We start from the raw sequence: 23,490 nt of genomic DNA, 5'->3' as shown, positions 1-23,490 counted from the left end.
GGCCTGTATGTGCAACACGATGTCCAATCCCACCCGTGCTTTCACACACAGATAAATGACAGTGTCAGATGTTGGAAAACATGTCAGCGCGGGATGGATGAGCTTTTCGCAAAGCATCCATCGATTGTGCTCCTGTCTCATTGAGTGATACACATCCGATAGACGTCTCTGTTTGGCAATGTCGCACTATTGATTAGTAAGCAGTTCTGTGTTAAAACATGTATCTCTGTATCGATCGGGGTCAACACGAGTCTCGGATACGAATGACCAATGGTAAATGTCATGCAAGGTCAGATATACTCGCCAAAAGCATGTTTGTGAGGCACTTTTTGATGCCAAAATCTGCAGTCTCAGAGTTATTTCCCTCTCATTAGGAGTCGTGGTCTTGTTTTTACTCCAGTCCCACAGTAAATAAACTCAATATGCTGGATTCTTGTCATCCAAGGCTTGGATTCGGTCCAAGCACTCATGCTCATTCAAAAGTTCCATTCACTGCCATTAAAATGGAGCTGTACCGAACCGCTGAATCCATCAAAAAGCCATGTTATTGTCTCCATAAGCACATAAACTGTCAAAGATGTGGCGAGCCTTGCATATCCCAAATAAATATTCTTGACGTCTCTGCAGTGGGATCTCACCCTGCTGCTCTGAAACAACAAATAAGAGCCAACGGAGAAACAACCAGAGAGAGAATGAGTTTAGGGAGAGCGATCCAGACACGCAGAGCGAACACAGACGGGAGAATGTTACAGGAAATAGTTTTACGGGGGGCTGGTGGGGTGGAGAGGAGGTAGACAAAGCAGAAACAAGAGGCAATAGCGATATTTTAAAGTGATATAGTACTAAAGTCATTCATTTCCTATCTATTATGTGGGAGATACAATCAGGAAGTGGTACATTTCCCTAAAGAGGGTCTGGGTCATGAGTAATAATGTAATCTCCTTATAAATGTTATTGTTTCACTGTTTATCCAGATTTGATCATATTGCTTAGGTCAGCGCCTAATGGCCTTTGGCACGGGTTATCTCCTGTTATGAATTATGATGAGGTTTGTCTTCATAGATCTCATCTGAATCAGTCTTTTTATTGTTAACTAAAACTACAACAGTTAATAATGATTTTTGATCATTGAAATGAGGCTAAATTGCAATAAAATATGAATATTAGATGAAAAACGTAAATAGAAAAACTCGAAACTAATTTAAATAATTTGAAGTACTGAAGTTATTAAAATTGAAATAAAGAAATGTAAGCTGTATATAAATAAAATAACTAATTGTATTAATTATTTTAAACATTTCTACATGTTTATTTTTTAATTTTCAGTTTGTCATTTTAACACTTCATACTAATGAGTATTAATTAGTTAGGTTTGCTAATTTTAGCACTTCAACTTAAATTTATTTTATTTCATTGCTTTTTATAAAAAATATACCAAACATAAAATGAAAATGAAAACTAAATATAAAACTAAAAGCTTATTTATAATATTACAAAACACTATAATAATACATAAACTACACTTTAATAACGCTGATCTGAATATACCGCACGTCTGTTTTCAGGCTCAAAAAGTGTCTTGCGGCTATAGAAATATTATGACAGTCATCATAAATCAACTGACCGCATCCCTCATGGGCTTTCAAAAAAAATATGAAATCAATTGAATTACCGTGGCAGCTTTAAAGTCAGACCGCAGTGGAAGTCAAAGGGCTTGTGTGTTTCTCCCGATGCGTCTGACCTCTGAGAGAGTTCATGTTGTATTTAAGTCAAATTAATGTCCAGAAGTGTGACCTCTGCACCTGTGGACTGTAAGAGTTGGGTGAATGGATAGTGTATCTTTCCATCTCCGTGTTGTTCTCTCTCTCACACACACACACACACACACACACCTGTGGTGAGAACCAGCGGAGGACGGTGGCGGATCACATGTCTATCTGGCTGTGTGGCAGTAAATTAAAATGAGGAGCAATTTCCTGAGCTCCAATTAGCAGAAAATTGGTCCTGTCTGTTTTCAGCTTCTCCCGCGAGCCCGGTCCAGGGAACGGTGTGTGTGTAACTGTGCCAGAGGAGTGTGAAGACATGGGGGGAGAGAGAGAAGCAAAAACAGTGGGGAAATTGTGGCCGAAATAGATAGCAGAAACAGTGTAGATGCTGCGTGAAAAGAAAGAGATGCGGACTAACCATCTCAAATTATGCTGCAAAAATTAAAATAAAACAGAAGAATAAAACTTTATTATATATATACTTTAATATATACTTTATTAAATTATACAGAAAAAAAGATCCTTTGTCCGCTACCGTTTGAATTATGTGTTATGCTACCCTGTGCTCCTGGATTTCATCCGTTTCTTCTGTGGATTATTATTAAAAGACTATTATTTGGAAAACTCCCGTGTTGTGTGCTTTTATAGCATAGCACCCGTAACACTAGTATAGAACTTTAGTTTTTTAAATTAATTTATTATTGCCTGAACTAATATTTTCATGTAGAAATTGCATGTGTTTTTCTGTAGTATTCGCTTCAGTACACTTTTTTTTTATCAGTGCATGGTTCAGTCAGACATTGAGAAAAGACTAAATAAATGCCAAGAGAATGATGGAGGGGGAAAACGCTATTGGGGAAATTGGATAGCTGTAGTGTTGGCCACTGCAGCATTATGGGTAATGAGCTGCACATGCAGTCTTGTCCCATAACAATTCGAACCGGAACGAATGGCTCATCAATGGCATTGACATGACGGCTAATACAGGCTTCAGGGTTTAGGTCAATGTCGTGCTGGTTCTTATCGACACGTGATCCTGGGTTTTAATGGAACCTGTGAAGCATTAAAGTTCAGTCATGCAAAGGTCGAATGCAACGAGGGACAAATGAATTTTCTTCACAGTCAGCACTAAAACAAAGTTGTTATAATGGCATGTAAAATGCTAAAATGCTTCATATTATTTTAATCAACACTCAGGTCTTTATTTGTATAGTCTACTCATCGGGCCCTTGAATTTAAGCTCTGACCCTGACTGTTCTCAGCAAACCCGTGCCGTTATTGATCCATTTCAAAGGCATCTATTGTCAACAGCACACATTAGTTTGTGTTGTAGCCAGGTTAGTCTGGCATGTGAATGCGGGGTTAATATTATCGGACAGCCTGACTCTGTCAATAAAGCATCAGTGTTGTGACTGACAGCATGCTGTGATTGATTGAACTGGATACCAGTCATGACTGTCATCGCTCTATTATCTTCTCCATCACATGCCCTGATAAGCAGCAACCTGTCCGCATGAAGCTCCTGTTTGTCTTCATCCTCCCCTCTCTTCCTGGCTCGGTTTCAGAAATGTACCTGTATTCTTTTTTTTGCCTTTGTCTCTTCTCCCCCTTCCTCCATCACAATCTGTCCCTCTTATATGTAGATAAGCTTTGGCTTGTCCAAATGTTGGCTCTTTCAACTCTGTCTTGGGCTGCCATTGGCTCTGTGTGTTGTGATATGCCCCAGGCACAGCAAACATGACACTTTGACCCTCGCTCTCTTGCCCGCGTCCATTAAGGGACTTTGTGTTAAACTAGTGACCCCTGTTCAAACACTGCTGAAGGGCTTGAGGGAAAATGTACTTTCAATATGGCTGCTGTTTTTTTGGCTAAAATGTGGAGTGATTGGCTGGTGGGAGCGCACACACCTAGACCACTTTGACATGGGTTAGTGTACAGCAAACTAAGGAAAAAAAAGACTACTTTTGAATAAATGAATAAAACTTATTCAAAAATAGGTGTTAAACAGACTCTGCGAGTATGTAGATGGGTCATTGACCAAAAAAAAAATATTTTTTAAAAGTCTTAATTAAAACACTTGTTCAAGTTAATTAAAATAAAAATCATAAATTGCCTCTAATTACTAAACAGTTACATAATATTTTTTGAGGATCTGTAATGATATTTTACAACCTGAATTAATCTTGCTTTGTAAAAAAAAATTACTCAAATTAACTGATATTTTAGGAGACTTACTGACTTTGTCACAAGTGTCTGTAAGCATTCTCTCTGTGATTATAAATATATTTTCTGCTTCTACATGTTTTTTGCACAACATGAATGACATTTTTCAGACAGTAATTTTCAAACATTAATAAGCAGTGAAAGTGTTTTATATTAGCAGTTTTAAAATGTATATTTTTATATAAAAACAGTAATAAAACATTTCAGGATTTTTAGTTCCTGTACTGTATAAGGACATTTGTATCAGTTTGACATTAAAAAAAATCAAAACGAAAAGTAAAAAATCCAATCAAAGTCCAGTCCAAATGCAGTGAAAAAAATTATCATGGAAGAGATTTATAAAAAAAAAAATTGTATGCATTTTTTATGTATTTTAGAATAAATTTATGGAAGAGATTGTAGATGGTTTGCACTCTGAAAAACTAGACAAAGTCTTTTACAAAAAGAATCAAATATTTTAATAGAGCAAGAGCAGACGTTTCAGCCATCCAGCTATTCTCAATGCTCATAATGAATAAATTTATGGGACATAAAAATGAGCATCTAATCACTGACCCAAAACTTTTTCGTTGTGGCCTTGGATGCTACTTGGCATTTGTCAGTATGGAATATCACCTATATGGGTCAGTTAGTCCATGACTGTACACATGGTGTCCATTTTTTTTGGTGGCTTGGCATTGGCTTTATTTGCTGTATGAGATATGGGAAGGTCAATTGATCATCCAGTAGTCTCCATTCACACAGCCAGCCATTGTTAACCTTGGGCTTGAGCCCTTGGGAAAGATGATTTTTGGGGGACACACAGGCTGTATTAGGCCGAACGGGTGGTGAGTTGTTGAGGGTGTAGGGACAAGCTGGAGCCATAGCCCCCAGGACCCCTCTGTATGTCTGAGCGTGATGTATGACTCGCCGTCTGCAAGGCTACAGAGAAACTTCAAAGAACAATAGAGTGTTTATGTGAGTACAGCCTGATGTGGGATTTATTAATGTCAGGCTCTCAATGTTATACCCCACCACACGGGTTTCATCCACTCACACACTCAAGAACACACTTGCATGCTTCATGTGTGCAGCACTCAGAGCCTTTGGTTTGTTACCAAGGTGGGTTGCACTGGACGTCAGGCCAGACCACATTCCTAAAGTCATTTCCAATGGAAGAAGGTTAATTGATTAAATTACTCCCTACTGACTCCTTGAGAATTTAATTTGACACTAAACAGAGCAGCATTATTGGTTAGTAAGGAAATAGGTGCCAAGGGATTTAGACGTGCTGCTCGGAATTACTGTGAATTTAAAGGATTAGTTCGTCCAAAAATAAAAAATCCATTATCATTTACTCTGCCTCATGTGATCCCCAGTGTTGGTATTGTTAAATAAAACCAGAACTATTAAAAACACTTTTACGAAATTAAAATATAAATACTTGATGAAAATTATAAATGAAATTAGAAAAGTTGCCTGAAATAAAATAGGATAAACTAAAATAAAATAAGCGCAAGTTGTAGTATTAGTAAAACTAAAACTAAAATAAATAAAATAGAAATAAAAACGGATGAATATATACATACGAGCACATAGCAAAAATACTAAACCTACTAAAAATAAATACTGAAAATATGAGAATAAATAAAAAGCTAATTAATTTATAATGTATAAATAAATAAAAAGCTAATTGAAAATGTCGTTAAATACTGTAATAGTGCAGAATTAATAGTATAGAAATAACACATTTCGGTGATCCTGAACCCATATGACTCTTTCTTCCTTGGGACATAAAAAAAGACGTTTAAAAGTATGTTCATGCTGCTCTTTTTTCATGCAGTGAAAGTGGATAGGGGAAAAAAATATAAAAGCATAAAAAATAGCAAAATAATCTAAAACCATAAAATGGAATTGTGTGAGGAACAGACTGAAATTTTAAAATATTGCCCTGAAAATCAAGCTCGACAGCTTTGGTCACCATTCATTTTCATTGTATGGGAAAGAGCAGCATGGAAATTCTTTAAATATCACTTTTTTTGTTCCACAGCAGTCATATAGGTTTGCCTAGAAATTAAGGTTTTTTTAGTGATGACAGAATTTTCATTTTGTCTGAATTATGCCTTTAAAATCTTTTATGTTCATAAAGCAGGCAAAGTCTCAGCTGAGATAACATCAGAATCTCTGGAAAACTTTGTTTAGTCTGCTGTGCAAAAATCATTTGGGAAAAAACAATTGCCACTGTGTAATTTCTCGGATAACATTTTTGAGATTCAAATAAGCATGTTAACAAGTTGGATAGAGTGTAAAGAGCACAAAAAGGCTTTAAGATGTGGGGCGTTTGTAGAGTTGGGGCTACCTCTCCGTGGGTGATCTCTCCACAGCAGGGTCCGCACCTCGGAGGTTAACAGCTACACATCATTAGCTGTACCGCACTGGAACACTGCTATTACTGCCGCGGAGCAGTCTGCTTTTCTTCGGCAACCTCTGGCTCTCAGAACAGTAGCGCACAGAGAGAGAGTCAGCAGGAAAGAGACAGTTTGTTGACGGAAAATGAGAAGATTTAGGGGGGAAGAATGTGGGCAAAAAGGACAGAATAACAAAAAGTTCAAGAGGCAATGCAATGTGTATTGTAGACGAAGAAAAAGGACTCAAGTGGGTTGAGCGAGGGGAAAAAAGTGAGAGTTGACGGGGGGAAAAAACATCAAGTGGCTCAGCCTGAAAAAGCGGAAGGTGCCAGGAAAGAAAGAATGAGATTTAAGGGAGCAGAGAAGTGGAAAATCTGATGATACACCTGGAAGCTCTCAGACAGTCATTCAGCTGGAGGTCACAGAGACGGATTACACATTACACTGACTCAGATTACATAGTACACTGATTTCAAATGTTCAATCCAGTGCGGTTTAGGTTTCTTTTGAACACGAACCGGTCCTGTTGCTGCGTATGGCCGGTCCGTCCCTGTTTATCGCACTGACACGGTCAGGAAAACACAGTCAGGCACATTTAGTAAAGTAGGCTGGGACTGGAATAATCAAACACATTACCTTGATAGAGTGTTGCTTGAGTGTATGACAGTTTTACAGACATTATGGCCGGAGGGAAGAGGGTTAGCGCAGTCAAACACATTACAGTGATTGAAAGGGAGGGGGACATTTCTAAACACATTATGGCGGAAAGGAGATGGTGTGCTTAAACACTCAACGGTGATGAAGAGGAGGGAGAGAGGAAGGTCAAGTGAGCCTCTGTTTTAACTCAGACAAGTTAGCGAGCTAGCGCCGCGCCTATAGCGATTCTTCAGCGCTGACTGAGTTTTGACAGCCTCACCTTGTGCAAACAAACAAGTTATGCGTAGTTGATCGCTGTCTCCTTTAACTCTGAAGTGTCTCTTGTTCTTCCTGTTGGGGGGATGTGTGATAGTGCCGAGTCTTTGTGCGAATTTGGAAATGGCAGATAAGAGTGCGCTTGCTAGCTTTGATTGGTATTTATATTTTTTGCAGGTATACTGGTAAAAAAAATGCAGCTGGGTCATTCTGGGTCTGTACTTCACCATAAATTTCCTAATATCTTGGATAAAATATTATGTTAAAATACTACACATTTTATGGCTGGAAATCATATTAGTTTTCTTTCATCACAATATCACAATTAAATGAACATGCGGTTCATGTTTAAATACTGCATATTAAAAATGTACTTTTTATGTTTTTATAATGGTTTAAACAGATGTTGCCATGTTTCAGGCATTTAAAATGAAAAATATTTAAATGCAACTTTAAAATCAAAATTATTTTAAGAAATTCTAAGAAAATTTAATTAATTAAGTTTCAATTAATTAAGAAATATTTCTGATGGTTCTTCATTTTTTTACATTCTACACTTTAAACAAAGAATGAAAAATGCTTTAAACAGCATGTTTAGGATGAATTAGGAATATTGTTTGTAAATTTATAGCTTTTTAAAATGTCCTCAATGTCATTGTGTCATCCTGTTAGTTTTTTTTTTAATATAACTCTTTGAAATATTGAATATAAAATTCTTTGAAACTTTATGTATTGTATATAATTCTAAAGTCTGTAGAAATGGTAATAATAATGTCTGTCGGGTTGTCTCATTCACTTATTTGTCAGTGTGCAATAATATTATTATTATTATTATTGTTATTTAATACATGCCATATATCAGGTGTGTCTTGTTTCCCATGTGTTACAACACTTGTAATGTGTTACGTACACATTACATTCAGTAATGTGTACGTAACCCAATTGCGGGTAGCATTTAGCAAAAGCATGTGTGCTCTCCAAAAGCGTGTCCTGCATTATATATGAAGATTTACTCTAGGTAACATGGAAATGTGTCTGTTCCACGGACTGTCAATCCTTGAAGAACGTTTTGAAACGGTGCCTCACACAACAATTCTGTTATGATTTACTCACCATCATGTCATTCCAAACCTGTATGACTTAATTTTAGAGTTTGGAATTGACACAAATTTCACAAATTGAAATTTGAATAGCCTATATCAGGTACAGTACATGTATTTTTCTCTTGTGGAAAAAATCTCTCTCAACTAATGCTGAAAACTATACAGGGAAGCCTGTCAGTTGGTATGTGTTCCCCATGTGTTTCCATGTCCTTATTTGGTTTTTCCTGTTCTTGTTTGGTCCCCATTCTGTTCATTTAGTCCCAGCCGTGTTTGGATTATATTCCAGGTGTGTCTCGTTAGTTCTGTCTATTTATAGTGTGTTCTGCGCCATGTTTCCTGTGTGCTGTTAAATGTTTTTTTTCATCGTTCACTCCGTGTTTTTCTTTGTTTGATTCCTGTGGATTATTAAAAGACTGTTATATTACAATACTCCAGCGTTTCCTCGTTCCTGGGTGAGACTGTGACACCATATTTGATAAAATTTATTATTATTATTATTATTTCAGATTTTTTTTGGGGAGGCTTTTTTGTCTTTTAGGCATCCTGTTAATCCAGTTTCTTTTCATTTTGTAAATTGTAGTTATAATTACTTATAATTAATAAAACTGACTTTTAACACAGTACATTTCTGAAAGTCCCTCTGTAGAAATTCTTAAATGAATAAATTACTAGATAAATAGATTCACTTTTTAGTTTTAGTGACAATTTCATATGTTAAAGTAAAGTCGTGATGTATTGTCAAGTATGGTGACCCATACTCGAAATTGGTGCTCTGCGTTTAACCCATCCAAGTGCACACACACAGCAGTGAGTAGTGAACAACACACACACACACACACCGTGAACACACACCCGGAGCAGTGGGCAGCAGGCGCCCGGGGAGCAGTTGGGGGTTCGGTGCCTTGCTCAAGGGCACCTCAGTCGTGGTATTGAGGGTGGAGAGAGCGCTGGACATTCCCTCCCCCCACCTACAATTCCTGCCGCCCGGGGGCTCGAACTCGCAACCTTTCAATTACGAGTCCGACTCTCTAACCATTAGGCCACGACTTCCCCGTTGTTGTCCCGTAACAGGAAAAACCTCAAGGCAAAAAACATCTAAAACGGATTAGCACGGTGCCCGCCATTCATAATAAAAGCAAGAAGAGAATTGACCTCCTCTTCTTTTGTGGCAGCACTTGAGTGGATCTTTTCTTGCCTATTAGTCAGGTTGACTTTAGATGGTTAAGTAAGTCCTCAGCTTGACAGGTTGTCAGACTCGTCCAAGCCTCTTATTGCGGGGTAAGCGCAGCAGGACTGCAGCGACGCAGCGCCACAAACCCAGACGGATTGGGTCCAGCTGGGACTGGATTAGCCGACGGATCGGGGGCCTGGAGCTAGTCTTTTCTGGAGAGCCCTGGAGTGTTTTGCCTGCACAGTTTGAGTTAATCTCCCACCCTCTGAGCAACCTCCCATCAAGACTCCCCTGACTCACCCCAACATGTGGCCAAAGCCTGAATATCGCGGATTATTGCGTGTGTAAGTTTATTTGCTTCTGTGACTCAAGCATGCAAAAAACTCTCTGATTGTTATTAATGCAATGTGTTTCTACATGCATCAACTCAATCTCCTTAACCACAAGTTTGTTGCTATAGTACATATTCTCCTTCAAATGAGTCATATCCCATAATCTCATGTATGTCAGGTTGTCAGGAAGAGATATTCACTTAGGGTGGTCTCCCTAAACACTGAATTAGACAGACAGGTGTGCATGCGCTTTCTGGAAGAGCATCGCATGAGCTATAAATGTATTTTTTTGACTCGATTGGCTTTATTTGTGATCGCACGCTGACAGAAATGTATAGATGGAGGGCAAGTCTGCTCGTTGCACTACTGTCTGGACAACATATTTCCCTGACAAATGTTGTTTTAGAGTAAATCTCCCATGCATGTTGCAAAGCTGCGATAATCATAAAGGAATTAGCCGAAAAGGTAAAACCTGTCTTCAGCACATGCAACGTTTACAAAACGTTTTCTTTGGGCGGCTAAACACTATTTAAGGGATTACATTAGCAAGCCAACAAACGCAAAGGTCTGTCTGCGTTTTTCCAAATCTGACTATTCAAGTTGTAACTTGAGAAACACATCAGGCTTTTTAAGTATGAGGGGAAAATGTTGCATCATACAGTTACTTACATTTATTTGTTAAAGTATCCTCTTAAAATGCTGTCTTGTACCCTGAGGCTTCGTATATGTGATTTAATATCATTATAAAGGGTTTACATAAAATTGTACAATAAATGAAAGCTCTAGATGACGTAATCACAATAGCTGGGAATCAAATGACAGGCTTCAAATGCCAGTTTCCCATAACTCTAAAGTGTCTCCTCGTCCAAAACTAACAATGCTAACAGGGATTCTCTGATCTGGGTATGACAGAGGAACCGGTCTCATTCAAAAGTCAGGGGTGAATCTGGCCAAAAACACCACTGGGACAACAGATAACCACATCAGAGGCAGAGCATGATGAGAGTGCAAACTCATAAAGACACATACAGAGCTTTTAAACTGACAGATGTTGCTCCAGATGCTTGTTTGGTTTCGTTGCCCAAGGGTGCTGCTCAATCTCTGCTCATTCTGTTGAGAGGAAAGGTGTGTTTTATGGCACAGTGTGAACCTTGTCGAGTACAATGACAAGTAATGGATGAAAAGTTGGCCCGAATGAGGCATTGTTAGTGACTGAGATGACTTGATGAATACAGCGCTCTCTTTGAAAGAGGGTGGTGTGATATTTAGACTAAGTGGACAGGAGACTTGAGGTATGCATTCCTCCAGGTACGGGGAAGGTTGCGAGTCATGGTTCTAACCGCACAGGTTATTGATGTGGCTTTTCCACCATCAGCCCCCATGTCTAACTTTACAATCTGCACAGGAGTCACATCAAAGTGAAGCTTCTTGCACATTTTATCCAGCAGTATCATCTTTTGTTATGGTAGCTAAAGGCCAGGATTATTATTAACTAAAGCTAAAAGCATTTAAAACATTTTCATTACTTTAAATAAAATGTCCTCTCAACTAAGGCCAAGCAATAAAATTAGCTCAACTTAAATATTTTTGCCCTTCTAACGTTTTGTTAATTAGATTTTTTACAGTGTAAGACTAATAATACTATATACTGTAGATAACTGACAGTATATACTCAACTATTGTTTAAAAACGACTATATTTCTTGCTTAAAATGAACCCAAAATAGGTTGTAAAATAAAAACCAGATACATAATTACTAGAGGCATCAGCAATAATCAAAAGACCCTTTAATAATATGCAATTTAAAAATGTTTTATTTATTATTTATTCAACTTATTAATCAATGTTCATTTATTATACATATTAATAAATGTTATTTAACAACCTATTTTGTTCAAAAATGTTTAATGCAATAAAGTAAAATTCTAGTTACATGCATCAAATGTTTTCCAAATTATTTTCTCTAAATGAGCACATGGAATAATATTTAATGATATTAATTCCTTAGATGTGCCAATGTACCAAGATATGGTAGGATATCTACCTACATATATGTTTTTTAAAACATTCAAATATATTGGAAGTTTCAGTCAGAAACTTTTGTGTGCATTTCTGAGTGATGACAGAAACGGGCTGTTGAATCGGAATTTTAAACTGGTTCATTTAAATGGATAGTTTGTCCCTTTTAGTAACAGAAATGAGCCAGATTTACCAGCTCTATGTAGTTTTATATTGTTATTGTAGTATTGTATTGTAAAATTGTAGTTTTTGTTCAACATATCACCCAGCCCTAATAGCTGCAATGTTCACACACAGCTATTCTCAGTGACTTTATGTCCTGCATGAATATAAGAGCATAGGCCGTGTGCATGTGTGTGTATGTGGATCTGATGAGGTATAATTCACGGTCATTAGCTGATCCTTTAGCTCTGTTCCCACCAGCAGGACAAGGGGTTGTTTTCAAAGTGGAGCACGTCAGATCTCTGAAGTGTCTCGCTGATGGGAGCGAGAGGATGATATTGTCTGTAAAGGAATGAATGAGACTGATCTTCTGCCAGGGAATTTCTGCTGCGGGTACATCCAGAAGAGCCTTGGCCTGCCCATAACTTTTCCGTTAAACAGCGCATACATGATAATAATGCGAACCATCTTCAATACAGAAGCGTTTATGAGATTAAGGCAGTTTTTGGTCATGATACTATGATTATGATCATTATATTTGTGTTTTATTAACTGTCCATCATGACAGTAGTGTACTTGTCATATCAGCATGTACAATAATATCTCAATGAGATGCCTGTTCCCAGCCAAGTCTTCATTGCATGAGCCAAAAGTTATTGTCACGAGTGCCAGTGCCAACAGTTGAATAGCCATTAGCGTTTCCCTAAAGCAACCACAGAATGCACACTAGACGTCTCTGATGGATGGCATGTCATATAGGAATGAGGACTGAAAGAAGGCTTATTTATGTACAAAGCCTGCAGACTCCAAGGATAGAATACATCTCATTTCAATTACAAATCTTGGTTAACTGAAGAATTCCCACTGAGTAAATCAATGCTGTCTTCATTCTAATCACTTAACCCCTTCTTCTGTGGGGAAATGCCCTAAACATGCTTATTATTTGACAATAAAAGATAATGGAGTGTTTCAATTGTGGTAAAAAAAAATGCAATATAAAATGTTGGTTAGAGAGCAGATCATATAATCAAATATTAATCAAAGTGCAATGAATGTTTGTCATATTACACAGAAAAATCAGTTTAACAACATGGATTTTTTTTTTCTGTTGAATGGATGGTTTTCTTGTGTGAATTAGGGTTTTGAAACATTAGAACGGAATTGAGAAAGCCTTTTGAATTCCAATTTAATAATGGAATTTGAATTGAAGTAGCAAATAGGCTGCTAAATTGCAATTCAGTTTTGAATGTAAGAGCAGTTTAAATTCATTTTAAATTCAAAGTATTACTTTTTTAACAAGGAAAACAAAAAGTGTTTTGCTTAACAAATTCATGAATGAATGGATGGATACATAGGCAGATGAATGGATTAGTTTGTATAATTAAATTTATTTACAATAGCTTTTGTGGATCCGGGTGGAAGAACATGTCATTTTCCAGAATGCTTTAGCTGCTTTGAATTTCTTCAAAGTCAGTACATTCCATTTCCTGTCATTCCAATTCAGACTCCAATTCAAAATCATTTGGAACCAGTCCAGTTCAAATTCACTTTTCTTTAATTGACTTTTGCCTGACCCTGATATGAACGCACTCGTGTGTTTTCCACACGCTCCCAATTCTGTTTCTACTTAATTTCAAATCAAATCGTGCAAGTTACAGATTTACTGGGTGGAGAAACACTATTTATTTTTCTGAAAGATGAAGTTGTTTGAAATCAGATATGCTGCTGGAATACATTTTCTATCCCTGGCTGTCCCATAAAAAGAGCCTTTCTTTGAAAGTAATTGGCCACACAGAATTAAATGAAAGTTTTTTTTATTATTGAGGAGATCTGCATTGTATCTCGTGCGCCTGTCAGTTGTGTTCGATGTACGATGAGGTTGAATGACCCCATAAGTGAAGCTTGTTTTTTTGAAAGCTTGATACTTTCGCTGCAGGGGGTTGATGAATGAGAGCAGGACAGTGGCGGTGTGGACGAGCGTGTGCCTGCGTTTCATTTGCATGCAGAAACATCCCTTCCTAAATGGCAACCGAACAATTTGTCTTGCCCTCCATTATTTCCTGAATAGCTCTTGACTTGCCTTATTCAGTAATGTGTACGTAACCCAATTGCGGGTAGCATTTAACAAAAGCATGTGTGCTCTCCAAAAGCGTGTCCTGCATTATATATGAAGATTTACTCTAGGTAACATGGAAATGTGTCTGTTAGTCTGTTCCACGGACTGTCAATCCTTGAAGAACGTTTTGAAGCGGTGCCTCACACAACAATTCTGTTATGATTTACTCACCATCATGTCATTCCAAACCTGTATGACTTAATTTTAGAGTTTGGAATTGACACACATTTCACAAATTGATTCAGTCTGATATATATGTATTTGAATAGCCTATATCAGGTACAGTACATGTATTTTTCTCTTGTGGAAAAAATCTCTCTCAACTAATGCTGAAAACTATACAGGGAAGCCTGTCAGTTGGTATGTTACTGTAATATTAAAGGTTAAAATTAACCTTCAATGATTTTTTTAAATGATTTTTTTTATGATCACTTTTTAATAATAGGATTTTAATAATATAATAATGTTTCTACTCTAATTAATTTTTGACATGTAAAATGGTGGCTGTCATTAAAAAAAGTTTTCATGATGGATTTATTCAAAAATACATTAAATGTTGAAGAACAGGTTAAGTAAAAATATAATGAATATTTAATATAGTGCATATATTTATCAATGCTAACTATCAAGCTTTTTTTTAGCAGTGATATATGTGATATATTTAATTTATATAAGTTAGGCTGTATCTTTTAACATTCTCTAACCTTCATTCATGTTTATTTTGTGCTATAACTAGTAGTACAGAGAAAGAGATGATCAGTTTGCATGCTGCTTGAATTCTGCCCAATTTTAACAATCTAAGCGTATGGTCTGAAGCGCATGGTGCAAGAGCACTTAGGCCATGTCTGAGCAAAGACTGAACACTTCTCCAGAGAAGAAACGGATCTGCTCATGCGCAAGGTTAAAACGCACAAGCAGTCCATCTATGGGACAAGCCAGATTTCACCAAAGCCCCCTACATTTATATTGTAATCCTTTCATTTTTAATATTTAGCATGTTTGTATACTGCTGCGCGTCCCTGTGTGTGTAATAAGGTACATAGTACTAACGTGCAAGTTGCCTCGTTTTCAGTTGCCTCAAAATACTGTAGCAATGCGCCAACAATACGCCTGAACACTCGTTTTCAGACCCATGGGCGAACAGATGGGCGCAAGTGCATTTGCTATTTAAACAACGTAGCACTGGACGATAAAATGATAACTTCATCTGGCTGAAAGTAGCAAAAAAAACACTTGCGTCACGCCTGGCGTCACATTACGTCGGGTGGATGATAGGGCTCAGAGACTGCTACAGACAGCAATGTCATGCCAGATTAAAGTGCATAAAAACTGTATTTATTGTTTGAATTGCATAATAAAATTGGCATAATTTGAAAGCTGAGTCTTCATTTCATATCAAAATTTAGAAAAGACAAAGTGATTTAATATTGAGATTTATTGGATGGGAGGTGCGCTATAAATAAGGTTTTGTTTTGTTATTAAAGTTTTGTTCAAACATGAGATGAATCAATAAAAATCAATAGAAGATTCAATATCAGTTCAAAATGGAGAAATCAATGTTGTCAGCCTAGCGCTACTTCATGTCTTCTGTGGAACACAAAAGGAGATATTTTGAGGAATGTTTAAACTGTTTTTATACATACAATGAAAGTCAATGAGGTCCAAAAACACCCCCATTGGACTCCATTGCCTTTCATTATATGGACACTTAGAAACTGACATCAGGTGAGAGACAAGGGAGGTTTTTAACATCTGCAACTGTCCCTTAAGTCATGTTGTGCGTCATTATCTTGTAAAAGCATGTTTCTCGCTTTATGAATGCAGCCGCTCGTGCCCACAGCTGGGTCTTGTCACTAGCGGCAAACACCCGGTGACTCAACACAACAGCACATTGCATTACACCGCTTTCACAGGAAACATTCAGTGTCAGAGAGAAGCACCTACGTTGAAGAGCATCCGGTTATTTGTGCAATCATCCTCCCGCATGCTTCTGTCACAAAGGCCTGTTTTTCCCGGTGACACTGTTGTGTTAATGTGTGATGTAAGCATTTCAAGTTCATAGACAGTCACATAAGGTTACCGAGGCACAGACTGACTCATTATATTTTTGCTTAAACACCAAAACGGTGCATAATAAAGCAAATCGAATTAAGCGTTACACCCCATATAAATGGATTTAACCACAGATCGTCAGGTTTCATTCGAAAGAGGATTACAGTTGCTGTTCTTTCTCTCTCCCTCTTTTACCCTGATATTTTTTGGCAGCACTTCAGCTCCGTATTAAATATGACTCCTCAGCTTGGCTGTAACGTGAGTGCCGGTGGTTAGTTTTTATTCATTTCACAAGCGTGTAAATGTTTAATGGAGATGCAGGCTGGACTGCAATGTCACTATGACAGTTTTCCCAAGCTGAAGAGCTCTGTGCCTGACAACAAGAGCAGAGGTACATGACGCACAGGTCAGATTTATATAAGCCTGCAGTGCAATTTGTTTTTTAAAAATTTTGATTTATAGGGCTGGGTCTGAATTCCACAATGTGATTTACCTTTGGCACAAACTAAGTTGGATAATGAGCAACAGTGTCTGGAAACATCAGCAATATTTTTGAGATGAGGCTTGAAGGCTTGATTTAACAATTTGGTGTCTGTCCAGAAGAAAGGTGCACTCAGTCATTTTTTTGCTTATTAAAAAAGTTGCATCTCTTACAAAATGAATGGGACTTAAAAAAAAGGACATTTATTTACATGAAAGAAACACTCCAGTCATATCAGTAGCCTAATCAAAGGTGATTTGTTTTTATATTATTTTATATCTTATATTTTTTATTTTATATGTATTTTCAATATTTCAAATGTTTCTTTATAGTAAAATTGTATGGTTTAGTATGCACACTCATTTTACATTATGAGTGTCTATTTACACTAAATGCAAATAGCCCTACGCCTATTTGCACTAACTCCGCCCACCAAAGTGTGGTTGGGCTGGAAACATTACAAAAGATGGCTGTCAATCGACGGCTTCAGTGGCATAGATGATAAACCGCTCCACTTAGTGCAAATAGCCGCTGCCTTATCTTAAATGTTATTTTATTTCAAATTTAGTTATTTGTATCCTCAAACTAAATTATAACATTTAAAATATTGATTTTTCTAGTGACATTGTGATTTAGTATATACTAATTTTTAAGTTATTTTAAATGATCTTATTTGAAAATTGGTGAATAGTATATATAAATTAATTATAAAACTTTAATTTATTAGAAATGTATCTCAAACCTGCTGTACCAAACAAATATATAATAAAAATAAAATAAATGCACATGGATACTTGTTACAGTTTACAGTTGAATGGAACAAAATGCTGCAGTATTGAGTGAACTGTAAATGTTTCAGAACTTTTGAAACTTTTTGAACTTGACACAGCAGCCTAAAAATGCTACAGTATAATGTTCACGGTGCAAGGCACTGAAAATAGTAATGAGATGCAACATATTGGCCAAAGATGTTCATACCTAACTTTCTGAACAGCAGTAATTTGTATGTCTTTGGTTGATTTTTAAACTTTTGTTTTGGTTATGGACAGCCTTTGCATGTAGAGTATATGGCGAACTTCTGTCACCTACTTTTCTTTGAAGAACTCTTCATTTTTGCTTAATGGTAGACTTAGTGAAGCCTACTTAACATTTCCAAACAAGCCTTGTGTATTGGTCCCAATACAGTAATTGATCCCTGTAGCTGAAACTCTCCATTTGATTTGGTTACATTTTAATTTCAGCAGCCATGCAAAGAAGCTAATGTTCTTTCTCTGTTCTTCTTAACCCCAATTCACCTTGACTGGGGGGCTGCAGTGGGGGATTTTCGCCGGCTTAAGCCTTCTGATTGGGTTACACAGATGGAATAATGAGTACTTTTCTGTTGTCTCAGCCGATCTGGAGTTAAGCTCTGCAGACCGGGCCATTCACTGACGCCACACAACATTTACATATACATGAGATTTAAAAAGACCTTTTGCCTCCTAGATTAGTTCAGCTTCCTCACAAACTCGACTAGGCCTTTCCACATCACTAGCGCTTTTTAGGAGCACTCCATTGGACAATGAACTCCTGTGATCCGGATCGGAGACCTGCACATCCATTCAAAACCAATTCAGTATCTATCCGGAAACTAGTGTTGTTTGTATAGACCTGAATACTTCAGCAACAGTTTAATGTTGCTGCTTTTTAGGAACAGAGGTCTATTAAAGCAAGTAATCAGGCTGCAATTCATCTTTTCTCCAACAAAAAAGTACCAAAATTGAATTAGACTTTTTGGACTATATGGGTTTGATTCACTAAGAGTAATTTGTTCAAGAATCAGATAACACTGGCTGTGTGGTGTGTTTTTGATTCACTAAATCGAACCGGAGTAACTTGTTTGGGAATCAGACTACACTAGTTGCACTGTATGGTTTTGATTTACTAAAAATGGTTGCTAAGAGTAATTTGTTGGAGAATTAGACTACACTGGTTGCACTGTATCTTGTTCTTTCACTAATAAAAGCAGTGGTATAGATCAAAAGCATTTAGTATTATGCTGTTTATACCAAAGTACCATGGTATTACCAACTGATACCATCACTCTGTCATGGTACGATCACACAACTTTATGGCACTTTAAGGTACTTTTTTTCTTTTTTAGCATTAGTATTTTATTTGGTTAACTGACAACCCCAAAAATCCACACTGAATGAGATCCAGGTGTGCAGAGCCTTTCCAATTGCATTTATTTTAACTTGAGATTCTCCCACGCCAAACTACACGGCGATATATCTCAACCTCATCCTGCTGCCTGCCACTCACATTACATCACCTGTAAGACAAGTCCAGGCACTGTCAGACTTTATGAATCAGATGAAAGTTTTTTTTCTTCTTCTCCTCTTTCTTCCTCTGTTCTGCTCTGTAAATCACTCCTGAAATCCGAAGACCCCACTGATGCACCTCTGGAACGGATGCATCTGTGGCAAAGACACTGCGGGATGCTTCCTCCACAGTGATAGATGGGAAGAAATTACTGATAAAAAATATTCGGCCCAGTTTCTCAACCCTGACGCTCTTTGGTTGATGTTTTTATGAGGGTGCCATTTTACCCATACATCATGGTTCATTACTGCTTGTTTACGTTGTGTTTACAAACTTTGTCAAAAAGATTTAATATCAAAAGCTTTTATGAGGGGGAGGATGTCAAGGTGGGGGCAAGTGGAGGGTGGGACGGTGGATTATGAAACTTCCGTTGCCCACTTGGCAGGCACTGTGACCTCTTTTGTGAAATGAAGGCTGACCTCTGACCTCTGCACCTCCGATGAAAGAGGAAACACCCCTTTTCCGAAATGGAAGTGGACAGGAGGTACTAAATGAGCCGAACACACCCTCAAGTTCTGAGGAAAATGGACAAATTCAATGCAGCTTCTGTGTGAAGTTCACAATGGTGAAATTAAACCAGCAGAAAAAGTTTTTAATGTCTTATATAAAATCCTTTGCATTTTTGCATCTATAGAAATGTCAAGAAGTTTCAAGCATTGAATTCTGAAGCGTAAAATTTAAGCATTGCAAGGTATCTTCACCTTGGCCCACAGCATCATCAGCGTTCACTCTCTCTCATCACCTCCTTCTCTGCTGGTGTAACACCTCTCTATTACATCAAGTAATGGAGGACGTGTTTCAAGGGGCTTTGCTGTTCCAGCAGGAATCTCTGGTAAAGTGATTATGCTCTGAGTTCTGTCTCTCTTTCTGAAGTGTGATGACGCCCTCGGGTTACTTGCATACTCTCTTGAGAGAGAGGCGCTTGTTTTTGGCGCTGTCTGCTGTGGTATTTCCACTTCATAGCTGTCATTACCATGCAAATTCTGTGTCATCCTGTGAAATGCTGAGTGATCCAAGGAGTTGTTTTTTGCTGGAGTATGTATATTTACATTTCACCGTATGCGAGTTTTATAGAGAAAACATAAATGAGTGGGATGTACAGATTTTATTTTATTTTATCTCTTTTTAATTATTGGTAACAGGGACCAATTCTCACTATTAACTAGTTGCTTATTAGCATGCCTATTATTAATAACATATTGACTGTTTATTATTACTTATAAAGCACTTATTCTGCATGACCATATTCTACATCCCATCCTACCCAATACTTAACAACTACCTTAATAACTAGTAATAAGCAGCAAATTAGGAGTTTATTGAGGTCATAGTTAATGGTTTGTTAATACCAAGAATTTACTGAAATAAAGTGTGACTGAATTATTTTATTCTATGAATATTGTGTTACTACTCCAATCTATCTATCTGTCTGTCTTTCTTTATAACAGCACTAAAATGTTTCACTGTTAGATATACAGAATTAAAATCTAAAATGGATTAGTATATGCAGTTCATTTTATTTTACTATAATTTATTATTTCATTTCATGTCTGTAATTATTTTTTGAATTTTTAACACTATTATGTGATCTTAGAGTTAAAATAGATTAGTATGTGCTTATTTTATTTTATTATATTTTATTTATTTTACAACAATTTCTGAGTTTTGTCATTTCTTTCATTTCAGGTCTTTTTTCATTTCAGTAAATGGGGCAGTCGTGACCTAATGTATAGAGAGTCGGACTTGTAACCCGAAGGTTGTGGGTTCGAGTCTCAGATCTGGCAGGGATTGTAGATGGGGGAGTGAATAACCAACACTCTCTCCACCCTCAATACCACGACTGAGGTGAGACCCTTGAGCAAGGCACTGAACCCCTAACCCCTAACTGTCTGTCTGTCTGTCTGTCCTCATAAGAGCACTAAAACAGCATTACTTGTGATGTTTGATACACAGAATTCCAGTCTATCAATCTTCAGGCTTGTTGTTCATGAGCAGATGTGATTTGTGTTTTTTACTGCTCTCTCTCTCTCTCTCTCTACCTCTCTCTCTTTCACTGGGCCATGTGTTGATTGAGCAGACCAAGGCGTCTGAGCTGTCATCAGGGCAAGTGGAGGATGTGGGTAGAGTGGAGACTGACTTCTACACCTCTCCTCTCTCTCTTTTTCCATCTATCCTTCCTCTCCTCCACTCCCATCATTCCCTTCTCACCTAAACCAAAACTCTTTCAGGAGTCACAGGGGAAGTGCATGTGGTTTACTGATATCTGCTGACTTACTGTACATGATTCGGAGAGACGTCACTGTTGTGTGTTACTCAGGCAGGAAGTGTAACCTCTCTAACAGGAAGTTCCTTCTGGTGGAGTGGAACCTTGAACGTGGCTGCCAGTTATCATAATCGTCATGATAATGACCTCTAAAGAACACAGTACAGGAAGGGAAAGGCTAGTTGAATGAGAGAATGAAGGTTCAATTCACGTAAAGAGGTGTTCACATAATTAAAACAAAAAAAAACTTGTAATTGTTTTTTTTATTTTAAATTTATTTTACATTTTAGATTGTTTGTGTATGTGTGTGTGTGTGTATACACAAAAAATAAATAAATAAATAAATATATATGTATATATATATATATACTGTATAGTATATATATTAGTGCTGCCAATCGATTAAAAAATTGCTGCCAATCGATTAAAAAATTTCAGTCACAGTCATGGACTGTGATTAATCACGAATAATCGCAAATTTAAAATGCTAGGATTTATCTGTAAATGTGTTGAAATACAGAAATGCATGACAAACTAGTTTAAGGAAACAGAACCTTTCACACCTCCGCCAAGTATGAGACATAATCCTTATTATTCTTTTTTTTTCCAGCCATTATCAGCCTTTATACTTGCAATAAAACGTTTACCAAGCCACATCACTTCAATCCCAGTATACAATTTACACAACTAATATCAAAAGTATTTCTAAATAAATACAACAAAACATTTTCTTGCGACCTTACATGAAGTATTATGACAAAAAGCAAGAAGAAGAATATGAAGAAGAATTGGACCTGTTCTGCAGGTGCGTTAGAGCTAACATTAGCATCAGAACTCACTTTAAACCACCATCGAGTGTTTGTAATAACTTCCTTTTGCGATCACATGTGTATACACTTTGGGCGGCCGCGGTACATTATAAAAGTAGCTAAAAAAAACCGCAACCCACTGCTCTGTAATTTTTCCCACGACTGTATTTTCAAAATAGCCCAATTGTGCAGGAAAACCACGACCCTGGCAACACTGGTTCGCTGTACCCTATTACATATGAGTATGCATATCTCTCGCACACTGTCTCTCTCTCTCGCTCGCTCTCTCTGCGTTCGCTTCACTTTTGTCTAGCCCGGCGCCTCTGTCACGAATCCCAGCCATGAACCTCCATTTGTTCACCACCAGAGGTCACCCGCTCACTACATGGACTTTCACACTACACAGCACATTGGACTCCATTTCCCATCATCCATTGCACTGACGACACACACACACACAGCTGATTACACTAATCACACTCACAGCTGAGAACTATCACCCAATCACACACGCTTTATAAGCCTTGGACTTCCTCTCTGTCACTGCCGAGTATTGTTTAGCATTTGTCACAGTCTCTGTCGATAGCTACTCTACCAAGCCATTCCAAGTCTTGCCTAGCCTGTTTTCCTGTGTTTTGATTCCTGCCCAAGTCTCCTGGATTAACCCCTTTGCCTTGCCGTTTGGACTCTGTTTGCCCCTCGTTTGGATCTTTGCTTGTGTACCTGGATTATCTCTCTGCCTCGCCCTATTGGATATTGTTCACCGATCGTCGACCCACGCTTGCCCTAGGATTACTCTGTCTTGCCCATGCCATACTTGTCTGCTGTCGTTTGACCCTGCCTGTGAATTGACTATGTTTATAAATAAAAGTTTGCATATGGATCTGCACGTCTCACGTCTTGTTCGTCCTGTAACAGACTCATAATCACACAATCCCTGCGTTCCAATGTGCATACTATCCACCCTAACTGCCCTAAATAGTATTGAAAATTACTAATATCATATAGAATTTAGGATGGATAGTGTGCACATTGCGACGCAGGCAATGATAGATTACCTTCTGGGCTGCGATGATGGCAAGAAGTTGGGGTCAAACCTTATCAAACGATTAATTTGCATGAAAAAAAATATTAACGTGTTAAAATTTTTAGATTAATCGCATGCGTTAATGTTGACAGCCCTAATATATATATAGAGAGAGAGATAAATACATAAAAAAACATTTTGTGGTATTTTGATGATCCTAGTTGATCCTGTTTGCATTTCTAAAGTAAAGTTTGAGGGATTTTGATATATTTTAACTGAAAAATTTGACAAAAATACTAATTT

The sequence above is a fragment of the Barbus barbus genome (assembly GCF_936440315.1).
Source record: "Barbus barbus genome assembly, chromosome: 42".
Taxonomy (NCBI): domain Eukaryota; kingdom Metazoa; phylum Chordata; class Actinopteri; order Cypriniformes; family Cyprinidae; genus Barbus; species Barbus barbus.
The sequence above is the reverse complement of the archived record's forward strand: the minus strand, read 5'-3'. Positions refer to the sequence as shown.